Source organism: Schistocerca serialis, chromosome 3, assembly GCF_023864345.2.
Source record: "Schistocerca serialis cubense isolate TAMUIC-IGC-003099 chromosome 3, iqSchSeri2.2, whole genome shotgun sequence".
Taxonomy (NCBI): domain Eukaryota; kingdom Metazoa; phylum Arthropoda; class Insecta; order Orthoptera; family Acrididae; genus Schistocerca; species Schistocerca serialis.
The window spans coordinates 240847176-240864901 of record NC_064640.1 but is presented as its reverse complement, the minus strand read 5'-3'; positions in this window follow the sequence as shown (position 1 = coordinate 240864901).

Below are 17726 nucleotides of genomic sequence, written 5' to 3'. Positions count from 1 at the left end.
GGCAAATGTAAACAGTTACCATCATTTTATAGCAACGATTACTCTTCGCAAGGTGTACGCTTATTTAAGACCGCAGCAACATTTTAGAGGGAATCTTTCGAATAATTTTTACACGTACTTACGACATGTGAAGGCTTTAAAATCTTGTTGGCAATAAGACACTTAACAGTCACGTTTGCTACTTTCCCATGTTTACAAATTTTGAGCAGTTCTTATGTTAAACTTCCGTCGCAGATTATTAACTGCATTTGTGATATCACATCCCCAGAATCTATTTGTGGCATTCGTTAGCCAAACGTTTCACAATTCCACTGCAAACCTCAGCAGTTTATCTTACTTGTTCAGCTGTTGGGAAAGGACTACATGTTCTCGACTAAATCTGTGCGACAAACACTAAAATAAGGGTGTTCGGAAATTCCCAAACTTCTGGGACTTGTAAAGAGGAGACAGTATATAATACTTTAAATAGGAACCCAAGTCCGGAAACATACCGTTCCCATTCTACGAAGATTTCAATTCAGATCTGTAATGCGTCTACGTCTGCTGAGGGAAAGAGAAAAATTCAACTAGGAGTACGAGATCACTAGTTCAATCTTCAGTAAGGTTCATTTGGAAGTGTTGTCTTAACAGTTACGACAGGAAATATATTAGCTGCTAATGACTCACCACGCGCATCAGGAGGGCGACGGAAAATGAGTGTCCGGGAAGAGGAGACATCAGCCTTGTGTGGGATGTAGCTATTACACTTCACAAAATAGACATCGTCGACATTAAAAAAAAAATGTTCACAATAAACTATTAACTTGCACCAAGAACACTGAATGAAAAATGGCGCGCCAGAGTTATCACAAAGGTTCCCAGCGTTAAGATCGAAGATGAACTCATTGGCAACTGCAAAACGTACAGGACGTCCCGCTAGGTACACACTCTTCAAGAAAGCATATAGAATCATATTGATGCAATGGGCCAATGTGAACTTGTGGAATCTGATGGCAATCAGCCGAATGCGAAACATTCGGTCGTGGGGCTTAACGTGAAGCTGATTATCCTTTAAGGCATAGTTACTGTTAGAGCGATAATATGGTTTATAGGCTCGGAAAAAACAAACATCCAGAGGCTACATTTGTCCATTGGTTATAGGTGGTATGAACTGCAATGCCTCACACTTTTCAGGAGAGATTGTTTGCTCTATGATTTTTATACCCCGACCAGCTATCAACCAAAAGCAAATTATTTTCACCAGTTATTGATCAAAAGCAGCGCTCATACCATAGTTGTAGTTCTCTTACGTCCATTTTTCCACTCTTGCTTGACGTGACGTAAATATTCCCTACTGCGCTTGCAAGATCACACACACGAGATAGAATCGTATGGGGTGTGGCACATCCAACTTCTCGCAGCACAATAAATAAATTTCCAGCCAATTTACCGTCCAGATTAATAATCATTATTATTTTATACGGATACGTTGAGGCATTGATGTCACTTGATCGTGATACAACTCTCTCGGTAACTCTAATTTCCAGCGCTCCTTTCATATTTATTTCTTCTTCAAACCCCGACTGGTCGCAGCTGAAATAAATTCCTTGCTGAATGATGGGGCAGTTTGTTTATCTCACCTATACATTTTCACGCCGCTTCCGTGGTTTGCTGTGCGTCGTCAAGTTGACGCTATATTTGAAAATTCGTTATCCAACGTCTTCCAGTTCTGTAGCACTGTTTGAAGTTACGCAACCATCCACTGCTTCCCTTGAAAACATTGTAATCTATTTTGCGCGCTATCTGATGTGCATATCGTAGTAGGTAGCTATCATGCACATCCTGTAAATTGTGTCGAGCATCCTTGAAACGCGTGAACACCAGTTTTTGTAACAAGTGCGCCTTGTCCTCCTTGAATATCCGTAGTTTTCCGTACGCACCACACGGCCTTATTGTCGAAGACTTATTCGAAGTCTGTTCATAATTGTTCGATTTTTTTTCTATGTTGAGGATGATCTTCCAAGTAATTATTTTTAGTAACCGTTCCTTGGACAAAAAGTGTCCTTTACTACGTTTCACTGAGACGGTATTTCTGGTTCCCTGTCCGACATGGATGATGAACTATATGTCTCGACATCTATTTCATTATCACTTTCACTTGTTAAGCACGTATCGTCATCACTGTACTCCTCACGTACACTGTCCGCACAGTCGATCGTATACGACACCACACATTCATGTACACCTGCGTCCGCATGGCTACTGTGCAAGTCACACTTTAGTGCCTGACAGATGATTCATCGAACCAACTTCACAATAATTCTGTTACTCCATTCTCGAACGGTACGCGGAAAAAACGAACTTCTGTATCTTTTCATGAGAGCTCTGCTTTTCTTACTTTATGATGATCGTTTCTCCCTATGTAGGTCGGCGTCAACAAAATATTTTCGCATTCGGAGAAGAATGTTGGCGATCGAAATTTCGTTAGAAGATCCCACCGCAACGAGAAACGCCTTTGTTTTAATGATGTCCACCCCAAATCCTGTATCATGTCCGTGACACTCTCTCCCCTATTCCTCGATAATACAAAACGTGCTGCCCTTCTTTGAACGTTCTCGATGTACTCCGTTAATCCTATCTCGTAATGATCCCATACTGCGCCGTAGTTCTCCAAATGAGGATGATAAGCGTAGTATAGGTAGTCTCTGTAATAGATCTGTTGCATCTTCTAAGTGTTGTGAAAATAAAACACAGTCTTTGGTTCGTCTACTCCACAAAGTTTTCTAAGTGTTCTTTCCAATTTAGGTTGTTCATAATTGTGATTCCCAGGTATTTAGATGAATTTACGACTTGATTTATCTTGTAACCGAAGTTAAACATTTTCCTTTTAGTATTCATGCGCCGGCCGGTGTGGTCATGCGGTTCTAGGCGCTGCAGTCTGGAACCGCGTGACCGCTACGGTCGCAGGTTCGAATCCTGCCTCGGGCATGGATGTGTGTGGTGTCCTTAGTTCTAGGGGACTGATGACCACAGATGTTAAGTCCCATAGTGCTCAGAGCCATTTAGTATTCATGCGGGCAATTTCATAGGTTTCATTGTGTAGGGTCAATCCAATTCTCACACCATACAGATATCTTACCTAAATCGTTTTGCAGTTGGTTTTGATCTTCTGATGACTTTACTAGACAATAAACGAAAGCATCATCTGCAAACAGGTGCTCAGGTTGTCTCCTAAATCGTTTATATAGATAATGGACAACAGAGGTCTCAGGCGCTGCAGTCATGGACTGTGCGGCTGGTCCCGGTGGAGGTTCGAGTCCTCCCTCAGGCATGGGTGTGTGTGTTTGTCATTAGGATAATTTAGGTTAAGTAGTGTGTAAGCTTAGGGACTGATGACCTTAGCAGTTAAGTCCCATAAGATTTCACACACATTTGAACATTTTCTTTTTTTTTTTTTTTTTTTTTTTTTTGACGGCAGTAGGTGTATAACACTACCCTGGGAACCGCCAGAAATCACTTCTGTTTAACTCGCTGACTTTCCATCAGTTACTACGAACTGTGATCTCTCTTTCAGGAAGCCACGAATTCAGTCGCATAACTGAGACGATATTTCATAAGCACGCATTTTGATGGCAATCTGGTCGCGCGGTACGGTGCCAAAAGCTTTCTGGAAATCTAGGAATACGGAATCAATTTGAAATCCTTTGTCGATAGCACCCAGCACTTCCTGTGAGTAGAGTTAGTTGTGTTTCACAAGAACAATGTTTTCTAAATCCATATTGACTATGTGTGAACAGACCGATCTCTTCGGAGTTATAATGTTCTAATATAGAAAATGTTCCAAAATACTGCTACATATTGACTTAATGACATGGGCCTGTAATTTAGTGGATTACCCGTACTTCCTTTTTTGAACATTGGTGTGGCCTGTGTAGCTTTCTAATCATCGGGTACGGATCTTCTGTCGAGCGAACGGTTGTATATGATTGTTAAGTATGGAGTTATTGCATCAGCATACTCTGAAAGGAACCTAACTGGTATACAATCTGAATCGAAAGACTTGCTTTTATTAAGTGATTTAAGTTGCCTCACTACTCCCAGGATATCTACTTCTAAGTTCCTCATACTGGCAGCTGTTCTTGGCTCGAATTCTGGAATATTTACTTTGTCTTCTTTGGTGAAGGAATTTCGGAAAGACGTGTTTAGTAACTCTGCTTTAGCAGCATTGTCATCGATAGTACTTCCACTGCTGCAGCGCAGTTAAGGCATTTATTGTGTCTTGCCACTAGGATACTTTACATACGGCCGGTTTCTCTTTGGATTTTCTGCCAGGTTTCGAGACAAAGTGTCGTTGTGGAAACTGCTGTAAGCATCTCGCATTGAAGTTCGCGCTCAATTTCGAGCTCCCGTAATAGATGGCAGTCTTGGGTGTTTTACGTTCCTTTAAATTTGGCATGCTTGTTGCGACAGTGTTCTCACTTGTTTTATGTTCCACGGAGGATCAGCCCCACTCAACTGCTGTCGATACTATTTCTCTGAATTCAAACCCCACTTACATTGTTAGTTTGAAAGGGGATGGAGATTGTCTCTCAGGAAGGCGTCAAGGGAATTTGTATTTGATTTTTTAATAAACATGTTTTTCGTTTATTTTGGGTGGATTTGGGAGTTACGATATTCAATTCAGCTACGACAATCCTGCGTACACTAGTCCATGTATCCGTTTTTATGCTCGTTATTATGTCAGGATTATATGTTGCTAAGAGGTCAAGTGTATTTTCACAAATGGAAATGAAATGCAGTGGAAATGAGAGAATGGCATTGTTGGTCGGGAGGCCCCATCTGGGGAATTCGGCCGCCACGAACAAGTCTTATTGAGTTGAGGCCACATTGGGTGAAGTGCGTGCCGGTGATGAAGATGAAATGATGAGAAGGACAACACAACACCCAGTCCACGAGCGGAGAAAATCTCTAATCCAGCCGGGAATCGAACCCGGGCCCGCTGCACGGGAGGTAAGCACTTTACCACCCAGCTAAGCAGGCGGTCTTTCACAACTGTTTACTGCCGGCCGGAGTGGCCGTGCGGTTCTAGGCGCTGCAGTCTGGAACCGCGAGACCGCTACGGTCGCAGGTTCGAATCCTGCCTCGGGCATGGATGTGTGTGATGTACTTAGTTTAGTTAGGTTTAACTAGTTCTAAGTTCTAGGGGACTAATGACCTCAGAAGTTGAGTTCCATAGTTCTCAGAGCCATTTGAACCATTTTTGAACCACAACTGTTTACTATACGAGAGGGCTCATGAAATAATTCCTCGAAATAATTTTCAGAAAATGCGTTCAGCACAATTTGGATGATGTTCAATGCGTACCTCTGGATTTCAATATGTATTTTCGCCAACATATCGAGGGTAAACTGAAGTCACCAGCAACTGTAATTATATGAATCAGGTAGGTGTTTGCAATTAGACTCAGGTTTTCTTTGAACCTCTCAGCAATTGTATAGAGACCCTCTAACCTAAAACACCACCCAGTCTACGCCACACAGCAGCCGCTACCCGAGTAGCTGCCTCCTGCGTGTAGGGGCCTCCTGACGACTCAGCGGAACCCGAAACCCAACCACCCTATGGCGCAAGTCGAGGAATGCGCAGCCTGCACGGTCGCAGAACCGTCGGAGCCTCTGATTCAGACCTTCCACTCGGCTCTGTACCAGAGGTCCACAATCGGTCCTGTCGACTACGCTGCAAATGGTGAGCTCTGCTTTCATCTCGCAAGTAAGGCTGGCCGCCTTATCACTTCTGATAGCAGCTCGAAACGAGAGGCTCACATCATTGGTATCAACATGAGCCACTGCCTGCAGTTGGCTGCACCCTGTACTGTGCATGGCTTCGGGGAAGACCCATTCCACATCTGGAATGTCTCCACCCGGTGTGCACACAGAACGCACACTGGCTTTCTTCCCATCCTTGGTAGCCATGCCCCTAAAATGCCCCATAACGCGCCTAACATTGAGACTCCCAGCTACCATTAATCACACCCTCTGGGACTGCCCGGATCTTGAAAGCTGAGTAGCGACAAGCGACTGTATCTGGCTGAGGGACTTTGTCAGCCACAGATAACACCAGGAACCTGCTTGTCAGACTAACCAGGGAAGCTTTACGTTCGGCCTCTGTGAAGTCTTTTTGCAGCCTCCCGCGTCTCGAGGCGACCTACGACTCGCCCATGGATGAGGGGTCAACCGCAATGCGCGAGCTGGAAATTTTTGTAACTTTGTGGTAAGTTACCATGGGACCAATATTGTGGTTGCATAGTAGACAATATGTGGGCCTCCGAGTGCCGTAAACATATTTGGCCTTTTGCGACCTCGCACTCAAGGGGTTCCTTGTCACAACTGGTTGTCCTGGTATGCAAAACGGTAGACCGAGCGACATGTACTACGTCAGTCCATCACCTGATGTCACATAACGTCTGCCACGCTACGAGACAGAGGAAAATCTGGTCGGTGCACTAGAAATTGAAGAGACACCAGCTGGGACGGAGCGTGTTTACTAGAACAAGCTCGGTAGCCACAATGTCTGTAACACCGTTGATGGTCACCACATCGAGCTGCTGTTGTAAAGTATCAGTACTCTTCTGTACATACACTATGTTGGGTTCTTTTTTGTTTCGGAATATTGGAAACACGTCATGTTTAAGTGTTAATACAAAAAAACTGCGCTTACGTGATAAATGGATATTTCGTTATGTTTCCTTTCGAATTGTTACCTAATAATTTTACTGCGTCACGCCTAACACAATTCCTCAAGCAGAAGAGGATGATTCAAATACCTGAATTGAAACTGTCGTTTCTGGAAATGTGTTCCCACTCAAAAAATTATGCAGTTACTTCCCTCAGCAAGTCTTAAAAGTTTGTAAAGGGAATTTCCGAACAAGCTGTATAACAAAACAGCCGCTTAGAAATAGGATATTTAAACTGAATAGTGAGAAGTAATTGGAGAAATTTGCAGCTGTGCAACGCTAATGCTGATTTGCAGTGGAATACTTACTAGTAGGTTAGTTTACTAGAAAGTAGTTGGGTGGATGGAAGGAAAATTAGATTATATCGCCCCGTCGACGACGAGGGGTGGTGCAAAACCTTGAACTGGACAAAAATGGCAATGCACATCAGCCATGTAGATTTCAATGGGCAATGCCCTCATCCTAGAGAGGACATTTATGACCTTAATCTGAATGACCAAACGTAGATTTGAACAACGTTCCTCCCGAATGTGTCTTCATCGTCTCAGTCGCTCAACCACCTCAGTCGGTGTGTATCCAGATGGAAATAACCATCATGTTGGACAGTATTCTTGGGTGCCTTATGTGTTCCCTCCTCTCGTCATGTGAGGGCACGTCCAGAATTGTCGAGCATGATCGTTTTTGATGGTCCAGATATTAAGGTGTTGGGAGGCATAATGTAGTATGGATGTACAGAGCTCCAAAACTTTGAACACATTATTGTGACACTGTACTCCTTCCCCACGTTCGTCTTTTGCAGGGGTGAATTTGGCCCTGACTTCATTCTTACGAATGGCAATGCGTGAACGCATCGAAAAGGGCAGGTGGAATAGCTCTTGAAAAGAGAAGATATACGGCGAACGGACTGGTCTGCCCGTTGCATCGACTTAAATCCCATCTAGCGTGTGTGGGATGCGATGGGGAGAGGCACAGTAGCACGTCCACATGCAGCAATTGTCAACCGCGCTGGTGGAGAAACGGAACGCACAACTACAAGAACTGCTTACCACACTTGTTCCCAGCATGCAAACACGTTACAGAGCATAAATCGCCACCCTCGTTGATCGCAAACTCTATTGGAAACCATGTCCCGCCGTTTGTAGTGTCCATGGAACCATCATGAGTCGTAGTGACTTGAGTGTAATTATTATCCTAGAATAAAAAGTCAGTTATGTTCGTCTCATTCGTAGACATGGCAGTGTACCAGTATCCAAAAGCTATGAATGGGTAGAGAAAACAAATGAGCCTTAAGAACAGACTGAGAATATGAAGATTCTCTACACAAGATGTGTCAACTGTGTTCGAGTAGGAAACAGAGACAAGGACAGCCCGAGCTACAGCTACGCACACTTTAATTTGCCCAGTTTTACAATAATGTAAGGTGCCTCCTTTGGGACAAACAGTTATCACAGAAGGCAAAACTAAACATCCTAGTACCTATTATATTCCCATTGTGACCTACTCACTGGGGATCTGTACTCTGACACACACAGACACACACACACACATATACACACACACACACACACACACACACACACAGGGAGATAGAGAGAGAATAACTAAATCCAAGCAGCTGAAATGAAATTTATTTCTTCTACGCTGAGGCGAACTGAAAATGATGAGACAAGGAATAAAAGGGTCTGTATGGATGCGGGTGTTAAGCTCAGTACACCGTAAAAATTCTTCCAGTCTAGATGAAGGTAGTATGGTCATGTGAAACAGGTGGAGGAAACCAGGGTAGCCAAGAAATTCCTTGAAATTACTGTAAATGGGAAAAGGCATGTTGGACGTCCAAACAGCATATTTGTCTACATGGTTAAGAAAGGCATCGACTACAGCGGATTTCTTTAGAATACGCTCATGAGGAAGAGCTGTACAAGGACAGAAAAAATTGGAAGAGGCTCGTCACCAGAACCCAGCAAACTGGAGCTGTGACTTGAGGATGATGATGACTTGTACTATCATCTTTTTTTACGTAATGCGAGTGCGACAACCACACACTCTCTGATCCTCGCGCCGTGGTAGACAGCGACCTACTGCCTAAGAGCGCAGTGTTCCCGGCGTTGGTCGTTCGCGACGTTGCCAAACGATAAGTGGGGAGTGACTTGCGAGCTGAGGTCGCTATACCAAAGGCCTACAAGAAAAAGAAACAAAATATTTTTAACTAACTTCAGCTGTGAAATATCTGCTGGGTCAAAACGGAACTGCACTCTTCTCCCGTAACGAGTTTCCATTGTGGTTGGGTGCTGGTGGATCGACTGGTGTTGCAAAGTGCCTGACACACGTAGGTGGGCTGCGGCTAGTAGGGTATCAGGCTGGCGGCACTGCTCTGGATAATGTTGCAGTGTCTGCGGTTGAGACGTGGTAGGTGTTCTGCATCTGGTGGAGACCTACATTTTATTGTTTTCTGCACTTAGGTAGGCTGGCTTACACCAGTCGATGGCCGATACTGTGTCCACCCCTTTAATGCGGAGAGCAATTGTCCTACCAATGAGCCCCATATCTGTGTACGGATCTTGGTAGGGCAGCTCCAGCGATCTCTGCAGTGGCATACGTTGGTGGAAAACCTGCCTCGTCGTAGACAGATCTCTGAATACAAAATTATCGTGTTTTTCTTTCTTCATAGTTTCACTCGGTCGCATAACGTCCATTTTCATCCAGAGTTTCACAACGAAATCCTGAGTAGAGCTCGGAGGGCCGGGATGTGGTTTGAAAAACTTTACTAGTAGAAGCAGAGGTTCACCATACTACGGCTCCGCTGGCCAGGCCTTCGGGTATTATTTTAATGCATTACGCAATGCCAACACTACTACTGGGAGAGTGTCAATTCACGAGTCCGTCGTATGGCACGTAATGACGCCTTCAAGAAACGGTGTTGGCTCTCCACAAAGCCGGTTTTGACTGTTTGATGCTTCAAAGACCTTGTCATGTGTATCCCGTACAGCTGAGTCACTGACCGAAATATCTGCGCCTCTCACTCCCGACCATGATCGGAAGTCATTTGCGGTGGACGTCTAAAACGTGAAATCCAACAGCAGGTACACACGCGCGCCACACTCCCGGCAGTTTGTGGTCCTAGTAGGAATACCTACGGCCATCTGATCTATCTGCCGGTCAAAGTGAGGCATTACCGGTAGTTACGAGAAACCAGAAGTGGTAGTACCAGTCCAGCTGAACGTGTTGAAATTGTGCCTACATAATGTCAAAGCTTCCGAGTAGAGCTCGTATGTGCCATGTTACTTTGCACTTCTGCAGTGACAGCAGGTCTGAGTCCACCTACTACAATCCTTTTGCATTTCGGCTCACATAACGCTGAGACGCTATTGCCCACGTAGCGCGGATACCCGGGTGGCTGAGTCCATCAAGAGAGTCGAAAACCCTTAGCCGTAGAGTGGCAGGCACGTACGACCGCTGTCGGTCTGTTGACTCATCGCAGTGTATCAGCTCCTCAGTGCCTGGCAGCAGCACACGACGCAAGTGCAGGACCATTTTGCCTTTCAGAATATCCTTCAACTCCTCGTTGTTATTTTGCGCTGAGGACATTTTAGCGAGATCTACAATGCAGAAACAGTTTTCACTCTAGATAAAGCGTCAGCGATGTCGGTTTTCGACCTCCTTACATGCCTATTGTCTGCTGAAAATTTTGAAATACACTACTGGCCATTAAAATTGCAACACCACGCAGATAACGTGCTACAGACGCGAAATTTAACCGACAGAACGAAGATGCTGTGATATGCAAATGATTAGCTTTTCAGAGCATTCCGCCGCCCGGAGTGGCCGAGCGGTTAAAGGCGCTACAGTCTGGGACCGCACGACCGCTACGGTCGCAGGTTCGAATCCTGCCTCGGGCATGGATGTGTGTGATGTCCTTAGGTTAGTTAGGTTTCAGTAGTTCTAAGTTCTAGGGGACTTATGACCACAGCAGTTGATTCCCATAGTGCTCAGAGCCAATTGAACCATTTTTTTCAGAGCATTCACACAAGGTTGGCGCCGGTGGCGACACCTACAACGTGCTGACATGAGGCAAGTTTCCAACCGATTTCTCATACACAAACAGCAGTTGACCGGAGTTGCCTGGTGAAACGTTGTTGTGATGCCTCGTTTCCGACTTTGATAAAGGACGGATTGTAGCCAACCGCAATCGCGGCTTATCGCATCGCGACATTGCTGCTCGCGTTGGTCGAGATCCAATGACTGTTAGCAGAATATGGAATCGGTGGGTTCAGGAGGGTAATACGGAACGCCGTGCTGGATCCCAACGGCCTCGTATCACTAGCAGTCGAGATGACAGGCATCTTATCCGCATGGCTGTAAAGGATCGTGCAGCCACGTCTCGATCCCTGAGTCAGCAGATGGGGACGTTTGCAAGACAACAACAATCTGCACGAACAGTTCGACGACGTTTGCAGCAGCATGGACTATCAGCTCGGAGACCATGGCTGCGGTTATCCTTGACGCTGCGTCACAGACAGGAGCGCCTGCGATGGTGTACTCAACGACGAACCTGGGTGCACTAATGGCAAAACATCATTTTTTCGGATGAATCCAGGTTCTCTTTACAGCATCATGATGGTCGCATCCGTGTTTGGTGACATCGCGGTGAACGCACATTGGAAGCGTGTATTCGTCATCGCCATACTGGAGTATCACCTGGCGTGATGGAATGGGCTTCCATTGGTTACACGTCTCGGTCACCTCTTGTTCGCATTGACGGCACTTTGAACAGTGGACGTTACATTTCAGATGTGTTACGACCCGTGGCTCTACCCTTCATTCGATACCTGCGAAACCCTACATTTCAGGAGGATAATGCACGACCGCATGTTGCAGGTCCTGTACAGCACATGTCGCGTAGACTGTGTGATGGAGTGCGGTCTCGTCAATTATATACGCCGAGTGCTTGCTACCTACCGTGTCAACTCGTCGAGAAGAGATGTTGCCATCAATCCCATCTCAGGCGGTCGTTGTACTAAACACCAGTGGAGCGGTAACGCCAGTTACTCTGTCTGCATCCTGGATTATCCGGCAGTGACGAAATAGCTTTCTATGTGTGCAAACTACAGTGACGAACAATCCGTCCAGAGGGCTGGTGCCTCGCGATTCACTTGCGCTTCTGGGACAGTCTTCGAGGCCACGCGGGCTTTCAGAAAATGGTTCAAATGGCTCTAAGCACTATGGGACTTAACATCTGAGGTCATCAGTCCCCCACACTTAGAACTACTTAAACCTAACTAACATAAGGACATCACACACATCTATGCCCGAAACAGGATTCGAACCAGTGATCGTAGTAGCAGCGCTGTTTCGGACTGAAGCGCCTAGAACCGCTCGGCCACAGCGGCCGGCGGGGCTTTCAGACCGTGGTGTTTCCGACCCTTCTGTATGTGCGGCAGGTGCTGTGAGACTTCCGACCAACCAGTTACACACCGTGCGTTTTGCAACGGGAACCTCTCCCGCTGCTGATTTTTCAGTTCACCAGCAGAAACTGTGTTGTCACTGTCAGTCATGCAGTGCTCTTCGCCCACAGCCGTCGTTTCCGTATAGTTTCGCAGGTCTAAGCTGCTTCAATTCTATACACTGCGAGTACTTTAAATAATTATAACAACGAAAGGGAAGCTGTGTCTTCTCAAGGATAGTCATTGCTACCAGGTGCACGGAAAATGTGATGAGTATACGAAATCTTTGTTTAGAAATGGCAAATGGCAAAATCATGGCTGAGCAGCAACATTCTTGTCCACCTGGGAATCAGATGTGTGAATTAAGAAACGAATGCATAACTCCACAAAAAGAATGCTTGTTTACAAAATTTTTAGATGGGAGTTTCAAGATTTGGAAGATAGAGGTTTGGATTTCGTCACAAATATGGCAAATTATGAAAACTCAAGACTGAATTTTATAAAGCGAAGAGGGAAACTATTAGGAAGACCCAGAACCCTGACACTAGTTGGATGATTCAACAGAAACAAGACATTTTGAAGTTAACTGAGGGTAATAGTTTACAGAAAACTGATGGTGAGTCTGTCCTTAACAAAACAATCTCTCGGTTGGGAAGGAGCGGAAAAAATCCTGCGTGAAAATGGAACTGTTCTTATGGAAGGAATATTTCACAGTTGTTAGAAACAATTCAAGCTGCTGGACACCATACACGTTGACACTAGAAGCACAGAAGAAGAGACGAAGGTATTTTCTGTTTCGTTTGCTTTGCCGCTAGACAAAAATATGTAAGACTTTTTTCTGAATTGAAAACTAAGATGACTTGGTTTTCACCGAAAGCTGCAATGCTGGACCTCGAAATGGCTAAAATTAAAGGTAGGAAAACTATGAAAACAGTGTTCCCCGAAACATCTCTTTCCGGTTGCAATTTTCACTTCAACCAAAGTCTGTACAAGAAGATACAAGAAATTTGACTGGCGGGGAAATAAAAGGATAGCAAAGTAATCCGATTGTTTTCCCGTATGTGTGTTGTTGTGGCGTATCTTCCACCAAGCAGTATTGATGGAGCGTGGATGGCTAAAATGGAGGAAATGCCCAGTGGATAAAAGTCAACAAATATGCAGTGTATATGGTCAATCAACGGATGGAAGATCCTAGTATACCGATTCAAATGTGGAATGTTTTTAACCAGCGGGGCAGGGCCACAAACGCTGTCGAAGGAAATGAAACTTTTCAATAAATCAAAAGTATCTGAACGTATACGTTCTGGTAAATATACTAAAGGAAGAAACAGTGAACGCTGCATTTGGAATTAAGAAAGGTTCCACTGGCCCTCCTCTTCAAAAAACAATGAAAAGAAGCGTAGATCTTCACAAAATATTAAAAGACATTATAAGAATATATAATGAGTCGGGGGATTTAAGACGATATTTAAAATCTCTGGCTCTCTTCCAAAAATTTCAGTGAGAAATTAAAATTCGTAAAATCCGTAAAATAGATAAGGAGTTCAATCATTTGCTGTAGTAAAGTTGTAGAAAGAATAAAGGTAGCCGGCCGCGGTGGCCGAGCGGTTCTAGGCGCTCAGTCCTGAACCGCGCGACTGCTACGGTCGCAGGTTCGAATCCTGCCTCGGGCATGGATGTGTGTGATGTCCTTAGGATAGTTAGGTTTAAGTAGTTCTAAGTTCTAGGGGGCTGATGACCTCAGATGTTAAGTCCCATAGTGCTCAGAGCCATTTGAACCAATAAAGGTAAAAATTTAAAATAGTAAAAAATTATAAAAATATTTAACTATGGTTGTGTACTGTGTGCGTAGCTAGTCTAAACCTGGATAAAATTTAAACGAATGTTCTTATTACAAAACGGTCGGCAGAACCATTCCCATTGCTGTGGCTTCCTTTGACGGTTGGAAAACCCAAGACTAAAATACCTGTGGTCCGAAACACCACGTTAATGTCACGGTACAGAAAACCCACAGTCGGAAAGCCCACGACACTGTCTGAGGTTGTGGTGGCATGTAACAAGACTCGTCGGACTTGGAAGCTGCAGCAGAGTCACGCTCGGGTCCCGTGTACCGCTGGTGTTGGCGGCTGCCATGCGACGGGCAGGCGATGTTCAAAGTGTCTGCACATTCGCTTCCCTGGTTGCACGACTGCGGCAACCCTTGAAGTTGCACCGTAGGTAATCCCTCCCCTTCGGGTCGTTTTCGTAGCTGCTGTTGTTGGTGTTGTAGCGCGACCATTTCCACGTGCTGCCGCTGCTGATCGCACTGCTGCTGCTGTTGTATCAGTTGCGGCTTGTGCAGTAATTGTTACTGCAGTCATTTCGTTCGTACTTGTTATTTTTCTATCTGTTCAATGATACTTTTGTCGGGGTCAGCACTTGAGGGTACTTCATGAACATTAAACTACGCCTGGAGATAAGACTCGTTCGTAGAACAACAAGTAAATAACTACTGTCGCCTAAACTATCGACGTTCCGCTGAATATTTAACGTGACGCGCGTCCGAGAACCGCACACACTACTGCCGCCTCCCACTGCGGCAACTGGCGATGTACTGACTCCCGGAGATCGTGGTCTTTCCCGCGTTGGCCGATCGTTACATTCCCGACGGACTGGTGTGGAGTTACCCGCGAATTAATGTCGCTACAGATATGAGGAATCGCTGGCACTGGGTTGTATCTTCCATACCTGTTCAGTAAAATAAGAAAGTACAACGCTACACTTAACGCGCATTACGGAGCGACGCGGTGCAGCAATTAACAACCTTGTCCCATATTCGGGAGGAGCGGAGATAAAAATACGAGTCCAAACATCGGAATTCAGGTACTCCTTGTTTTCGCTAAAGCGCTTGAGACAAATTTCAAGACGGTTCTTTCGCAAACGACACCTTCTTGTCCTTGTCCGCCTCTAATGACTCGTCGTCAACAGAACATTAAATCCGAATTATTCCTCTACATTACGGCTTCTGCTCTCCTGAAAGTATTGTTACTATCTGAAGAGTAATTATTTTTCTAGCTCTATTTTCCAATATCTCAATATTAATAACCGACAGCATTTCAGATTATGTCATATTTGAGAGAACACGTGAAGATCTGTATTAGGTAAGTAATTAAGAAGAGTACGCTGATTACGTTGTTGTAAATGTGTTCGCAGTGACAAGCTGAAGAACGACGCTTCTGTTTAAGCTATGTCCATTAATCGCTGCACTCGTGGCCGCACGCAGCTGCTTTATCGCAATATGTGAAGCACGTGCCCCACGATGAGTCTATCACATAAAACAGGTAGGAGACACCCAGCAGAAAGCGGAGCATCTCTGAACTAGGCTGAAGACTTAACGCCGCTGACGTTCAAGAGTAAGTAACATTACGTTCGAGTCGTTCCTGACAAGTAGTAGCATCTAGAAAAAAAGTTATATCTTCACAATGGAAATCTCGTTCGGCACATTATCTACGTCTACATCTACGTATATTTTCCGAATGCCGCTGTACGGCGTGTGGTGGAGGGTACACTTTACCACTACTAGTCATTTTTTTTCTTGTGCCATTCGCAAAAAGAGTGAGGGAATGATGATTATCTATATGGTGAGGGACCGATGATTATCTACATTTTATGCCTTCAGTGCGAGCCCTAATTTCTTTTATCCTCGTAGTCCTTGGGCGAAATGTACGTTGACGACAACAGAATCGTTCTGCAGTCAACTTCGAATTCCGGTTCTCTAAATTTTCGCAATAGTTTTCCTCGAAAAAAAAAAAAAAATCTCCTTCCCTCCAGGAATTCCTATTTGAGTTACCTACCGTCCCTAAACTGCTTCGATGTCCTCCTTCAATCCGACTTGGCACCGATCGCAAAAACTCGAACAGTACTCAATAGTGGGTCGCACTAGTGTGCTATATGCAGTCTCCTTTATAGATGAACATTATTTTCCTAAAATTCTTCCAATAATCCGAAGCTGACCATTTGCTTTCCCTGCTACAATCCTTACAAACTCGTTCTATTTCATAACGCTTTGCGAAGTTACGCCGTGATATTTAAGCAATGTGAGTGTGTCAGGCAGTACACTACTAATGCTGCATTCAAATATTACTGATATGTTTTCCCCACTTAGCTCCATTAACTTACAGTTTTCTGTATTTAGAGCTAGTTCTCATTCATCAAACCACCTAGAAATTTTGTCTAAGTCATCTCGTACGCTCCTACAGTCACTCAACTACGACGTCTTCCCGTACACCACAGCATCATCAGCAAACAGCCACAGATTGCCGCTCACCTTGTCCGCCAGATCATATATGTACATAGAGATAACAGTGGTCATACCACACGTCCCTGGGGCACTCCTGACAATACGCTTATCTCTGATGAAGATGCGCTATCGAAGACAAAGTGCTGTCTTCTGTTACGTCTTCGAGCCACTCACATATCTAGGAACCCATTACGTCATTTTTAATGTCCGTGCTCCTCCCGCCGCATTAAAGCAAGATTAAACGATGCCTGTAAATGAATAGATAGGGGAAACCTTCAAACAGAGCGAGTTTAGTTGCTTCAAGTGATAAAGCAAAAAATTTATTTATATATTGTTAATATTTACCTAAGGTTTTTTTTACCTGGTAATATTATGGTTTTAAAGCCTACCCATATATAAGATAGTCTTGGTAAGCTCACCAGACAAAATGTAAGTCACTCACTTCAAAAAGCACAAGTGTCGCTTCGGGGTGCTTTTGACAAATTTGTGCCCCTGCCAGAATCCAACATTTCCAACTCATCAATAGGTATACCTTCGCGAAAGAATAAGGTGGTCTCCGTAGAATATTCGGGTGCTACAATAAAAATCATACGAAAATCAGGTAAAGAGAAATGCGTAACACCTCCTGTAAGAATACTATGTTCGCACATGAATCATAAACGAACTGACGCAGCGAAGGTAATAGCAATTCGGATTCCACGTGATTAACATTTAACGAAAGGAACGTGTCAGCTTGGGTCATTGACCACAGCTATTCAGGGACGTACAGAACGTATCGAGCAGAATTAGGTAAACAGATGGGCGTTAAGGTCCATTGCAGAGTCAACAGATGAATCAGACACCAGAGGAACAGAACCATCATCGCAAATTTTTCTCTTGGATTTCTTACGTGCCACCCCACGGTCAGGCTGTGTACGCTGTTTCTGTCGGCTACGTGGCGTGACTGTCTCTGCAGACGGAGGTGCAGGAGGGTTATTAGTCAGAGCTTCCTGCCCCTCAGAACAGGGGTCATGTAATGCAGGTCAAGGCACTAAGGCGGAAGCATTCTGTGGAACCACCAATGCAACAGGTGGTACTTTTTTGTTAATTTTATTCTCCTCCGGAGCTGCTGTAGGTGGGAAATTCAGGCTAAGACGGAGGAGTAGGAGGACATTGCCACGTCCCAGACCGTAACGGGAGACACGGGCAGCTTAGAATGAGCCACTTCGCGAGAAGGAGGGATGCTGGAGGTAACTTCTTCGACACTCATCGTAACACGGACGGGAAGTATAGTATCTTCGAGAGGAGCAGAGGACAC